Source organism: Aptenodytes forsteri, unplaced genomic scaffold, assembly GCF_000699145.1.
Source record: "Aptenodytes forsteri isolate BGI_AS27 unplaced genomic scaffold, ASM69914v1 Scaffold305, whole genome shotgun sequence".
NCBI classification, from domain to species: domain Eukaryota; kingdom Metazoa; phylum Chordata; class Aves; order Sphenisciformes; family Spheniscidae; genus Aptenodytes; species Aptenodytes forsteri.
In genome coordinates this window covers 367050-372867 of record NW_008794904.1, presented here as the reverse complement: position 1 = coordinate 372867, position 5818 = coordinate 367050, and the positions used below count along the sequence as shown (strand labels likewise).

General features: G+C 35.0%; 1 protein-coding gene across 1 annotated transcript in view; it reads right to left on the bottom strand.

The window, feature by feature from the left end:
* ARAP2 (ArfGAP with RhoGAP domain, ankyrin repeat and PH domain 2) overlaps positions 1-5818 on the bottom strand; it is a 130051-nt gene that overhangs the window by 20346 nt on the left and 103887 nt on the right. The window lies entirely within an intron of this gene.

The window sequence follows — 5818 nt, the reverse complement described above, 5'->3', positions numbered from 1 at the left end:
GGGGAAACCTCTTCTGCATTTCACTTCTAAGATAACATGGAAAGAATCCACCAAGACACTTTAATTACAAGAATCTTTTCAGAATAGAATGTGCAGTTAAGTCCAGAAGTATGATGTGGATAATTTTAATCTCTGTGCTTCGGAGAGGCAAAAATTTTCCATAAAGATCTGATTTTGTCATGAGTCTGTCTACATTTTTCTGTTTCAGTCAAAATACACACAGAAACACGCATATATTCGGTAAAAATAATAGTAATAAAAACCCCCAACAATCCCTGCACAAAAAAAACCAAACCCCAAACCCAAACCACAACTTTGCAGTCAGCTTTATAAAGCATTTAACTTCGTACTGAAAAAGCTTTTATTTAAAAAAAAAAAAAAATCAGAACCATTGAAGGTTTTCAGTGTTAGAGACTTGGTTTTTCAGTACATGTTCAGCAATTTAAAATTCCAAATAAAATAATACAAAAAAGTATTACTAGTACATATAAACTACTGCACCACCACTTCTAGATGTTTTTGGTTTTCCTATTCTGCCCAATATATGTTTGGGTTTTTTTTTTAACTAGTTTATCAGCTTTTCCCAGCAAGTCCACTTTCAAATAGCAAAAACTTCTGACCACTAATTACAGTAATTACCATGCCGATATGACTCCTGCATATAAACTCAAACCAAAACAGCACTTTAACAAAGTAAGGAACAATAAAAGAAAAAAAAAATTCTACTTGCATCTTATGAAGTCTTTATGAAAGAGCACAGAATTCAGTAGAATTCTGAAGTATTCTTTTCTCCTTGAGGTAACCAGTGCTGGAAGCAGAAGCTGCCTGCCAGTGTGAAGAGAGAGCAGCTAGGCAGGAGATGAACTCTTCTCCTCCATTCCAGTCAACACCATTTCACCTTGAGGAGGGAGCCATACTAGCAGGACTAATAATTCCTTTAACCCAAAACACTACAAGCCTACTACTTATGCCATATTTTGGCTTTCACCTCCTATTTTCATTTGCTAAATGTAGATACTTCCCCTAAGTCATTCACTTATTTGGCAAATACTGAATATACTTGTTTAGGAGTCCCAGAATGATACCACTAGTTTTTATAATATATTAATTTCAAGATAGTAAATAAAACTGTGGTGTAAAACAGTATGTGGTGTATGGAGAATAGCATCCTTACCCAACTACTCTATTGGCTTTTTTCATTAAAATTCCACTTAGGATTTGAGCCTCTGATATCAAAACTCTATTATTTAGAAGTAGCACACAATATAATCTCAAAAAATAAGAAAAAAATGTTTTAAATAAATCAACAATAAAAAGCAACATAAAATACATTTTCATTTGGTCACGAAAGACAGTAATACAGAAAAGACCAACTGTCATTGTTTGCACAATTTTTTTTATTTGTGAAGAGCAGTATTACACAGCCACAGCTAACTACACAAATAGTCATGCTTTGGAAGCAACACTTGCTGTAACATGTACTAATCAAAATTATGTATTCTTTCCATCTTTATACATTCTGCTAAGTGAGCAGTCAGTATCTTCAGCTACTGCATGACATGCACAAAGCAAGTATGAGAGGTGACAAGGGAGGATTAAGAATTTGCGTGAAACATCACTAATGATCATAAAATGCAGGATCTAATACAAATATATTGCATGATACTGTTTGCAACTATCTGTATTTCAGTATTTATGGTTTTTGTCCTTCTTTTAAAGAACCTGTAGAAAGTCATTCCACACATGACTATTTAGGAAGAGCCCCAACATTTTGACAGTAAAAAATGTATTAATGCATTAGATGCATGGCTGTGCATGCACAAAAAGTACATGAGTGATATCCAGTCTCAAACGTCCAATTATGCAAATACTCTTTAAAGTGCATACAAAAAAAACAGTTAGCTTGTATTTCAAAACTCAGATTCTACTCTCATTTGTACGGTGTAGAGAGACTTTGGGACTAACTTGAAAAGTTGTATCTCAATCCCATCTTTCATACTGGCTGAAAAACAGCTGTTAAAAGAGTCAGAATTAAATTATTCCTCCTATTAACCCTAATTATTTGCAAAAAGAAGATAATTAAAAATTGTGAATCTAATTGCTTCTTGCTTTATATCTTATTACAAACTGAAGTTCTGAAAAACATTTAAAAACATAATGGAAATTAAAAAGATAATAAACTTCTTTGACGTCATCAAATAAAACCAACTACATTCTAATCAGCATGTTTGCCATGAAAGAAAAATCTCAAAAGAAAGTTTCCCAGTATTTTCATTATAGATAGAATCTAAAGCCAGAATCAATACATTTCAACAATTAAAATCAGAAGTTACTTGGATTGCCTCAGTTATAAGTGCAAATATATATGCACAGTTTAAAAAAGTGCTAACATACTCCCTCTTTGCCAATAATACTTATTTCATGTTCAGAATAGAAGATGAATCCTTATCCACACAATCACAATTTTTTTTTTTTAACCATACCAAGTGAGAGTAGCAGGATACTTCCATGTCTATACCAAATTGGAAGATTCTAAATTTCTGCACATAGCTCTCGAAATGACAAAAATTCATTCTAAACTTCACAGCATTCCCACCATAGCAAATCTATCAAACACTTGATACTTACAAAGATCTTAGAAAAGCCTGAAGGAAGAAAAATAATCCTCTAAAATGATGATATTCTATAGTCTTTCGAAGCCAGTATTTCATAAAGTAGATCTAAAATAATCTGGATGTGTCCTAATCAGAATGATTTTTCAGATACAAACTTCATAAAACACGCAGAACTTTCTAGAACTTTGCAACTACTAGGAACTAGATGCACTCAATCCATTCAGGATTGATCCACCTATGGTTTAGAAGTTTGCGTTTCAAAGAGTATCTCTGAATAATAGCCCCTGTTCTCAGAAATCAATACCTCCCACTCAAAAAATAACTCTTTACTGGTAAAATTTCAAGGACCTATATACACACACTTTATAGTGAATCTATTCTCTCATATTTTTCTAACAAATAAAACTTTAATGTGGGAAATTTTCAGGTAAGGAGAAGAAAAAGGGTCTTGAAATAGAACTCAGCTATACTGAGTATCTCTTATACCAAAATGTAATGCACACCTTGCCCTTCCGAACAGCACTTGAAAGAGTGCTCCTGCAAGAAGCATGAAAAGCTATGGAATAAACTGTCAAGAGAGAATAACTAAAGATCTGGAGGAAAGTGGAAAACTCACCACGAATCTACTGAAACATATCAATACAAATAAACTAACATCTTTTTTCCTTGAAAAGGAAAGTTGATTTCTAGACAAGAGAAAATATACATCTAGACCTCAACACACTGTTTCATATTGCACAACATGAGAAATTAGTTTAAAATGAAGAAAATGAGAATGAGTATAATAATTATGAAAAAGGAGAATGTATTACGTGTAAGGAACATGGGAAAAGTTGCACTGACAGGGAAGACAATGATAAGTTGCCAAGATGAAATGAGGCTAACAGAGTTGTTCCTTTAAGCTCACTATTGAACCAACGTTATTTCAAACATCATTTAAGTCTCTGGAAGAAAAAGGAGAAAAGTGCTGATGACACAAAGCTCTGAGGTAACACTAACGGAAAAAAAGGTCAGGAATATCTTAATTTAGTTTGTAAGATTCTAACATAAATCAGAGAACCAAGGGAAATTAATGGAATTCAGTTATAAACATAATATGATCACAGCCCTATTTATTTTACTGCAAAGGAGGAGGACATCCATCTACCCAGTTGTCCATTTCTATGGGCTGAATCCACTGTTAAAAAACATACTTCAAATAGTAGTGGTTGGACATCTGGCCTCGGCCTACTACTCAGCGAGGAGGAGTTATCCACATAAAGAGCATAAAAGACTGAAAAGATTAAGGTCTCCCCTTCTTTCTTCAAGCCAGCAGTTATTTCTTGTGCTCTTTGAGATGGAGAGCCCCAGCATAACCACAACTGCCTCCTCCTCTAGACACTGGGAACATCCCTTCCCCAGTGATACAGTCATCCTGTATCTTTTCTCACTCCGACACTATCTAATGATGGAAGTACGTTTATCTAAAAACCCGTATCTTTTTGTCCTGAAATAGCTGCTTACTTCTTTTAACAGTGTGTACAGATGCAAGATTAGAAATAGAAACAATAAACATGTAGATTCCTGCAACTACAAAATGTGGATGAATGGTGCAGACTTTCTGTGCATCTTTGCCTACACTTAATATATTTGCTGAAGCTAGTGAACTTGTTCTTCAGTATTGCTAATGTTTCAGAGTAAATTTACAAGCTAAAAGTGGACTCAAAAACTCTAACAAGATGAAATGACGACAGAACTGTGTTTATTATTTTAACAAGATCCAGTTAGAAAAAGTAACGTTTCAGAAATTAAAATATGTTCACCATGTAAAAGTTCCTTAAAACGGCAATTCCACTTTCAAGAAAAATTTTGTAATACATGAGATTACTTTGCCATGTAGAGTTTGCAGAGATCAACACTATAAGTCTGCAATATGGCAGAGATTTTTCCCTTCAAACCACTAAGAAAACCAATATAACTTATTTAATAAGGTTTTAATTATTTTAACACCAAAAAAAAAGCCAGTAAATGTAAACATTCAGTCAAAAGCCAGTGTGTCTAGACTAAGGTCAAACTGAATAGAATTGATGCAATTACTGTGATGAGTTGGGAGAACAAACGGGTGTAGAAATTAGGAGAGAAGGAGGGCAAATGGCAGATCTCCCCTTTAAGTAGTACTACATTTCATAAACTGAACTTCAGACACTAGCCTAATCCTTATGTGTTTCTCAGAGCAGTGGTTCACACAGTCCTTATGACCCATTCCCTTTTCTGATTATACCTCAACACATACTGAGTGAGGTGATTGGAGTTCATATATCAAGCTTTTAATGAAGTAGGCCATTTCCCTCTATTCACTATCTGCTATTGACACATTTAGAGATAGTGAAACTCAAACATAAAAGTCATGAATAGCACACTTGTTAAGGTTGGTTCAATATTTGTGGAATATGCTTTTACAGGAATAAAGGATGATGAGAGAAGGCTATTACTTTCAGAAGAATAAGCATAACAGCGTAACTTCTACTTCTTGAAATCAAGACAGAACAGATATACAGATGGAGAGATTAATACCTCTGTGTATGGGGAAGAGATCTTCAGGAAAAGAAAAGATTACATATTTGAATAATTAATTAGATAAAATCAGATGGGCATTAAACCAGACATTATGTGTCACCATCACATGTTTTACAGTGACAGTATACAGGCTTTCAACTGTTTGAAAACAGGATAGTAATTTTTTGACATGTTGTCCTGGTTTCGGCAGGGATAGAGTTAATTTCCTTCCTAGTAGCTGGTACAGTGCTGTGTTTTGGATTTAGTATGAGAATAATGTTGATAACACACCGATGTTTTAGTTGTTGCTAGGTAGTGTTTACACTAGTCAAGGACTTTTCAGCTTCCCATGCTCTACCAACTGAGAAGGCTGGAGGTGCACAAGAAGCTGGGAGGGGGCACAGCCAGGACAGCTGACCCAAACTGGCCAAAGGGATATTCCATACCATGTGACGTCATGCTCAGTATATAAAGCTGGGGGAAGAAGAAGGAAGGGGGGGACGTTCGGAGTGATGGCGTTTGTCTTCCCAAGTAACCGTTACGCGTGATGGAGCCCTGCTTTCCTGGAGATGGCTGAACACCTGCCTGCCCATGGGAAGTAGTGAATGAATTCCTTGTTTTGCTTTGCTTGCGTGCGTGGCTTTTGCTTTACCTATTAAACTGTCTTT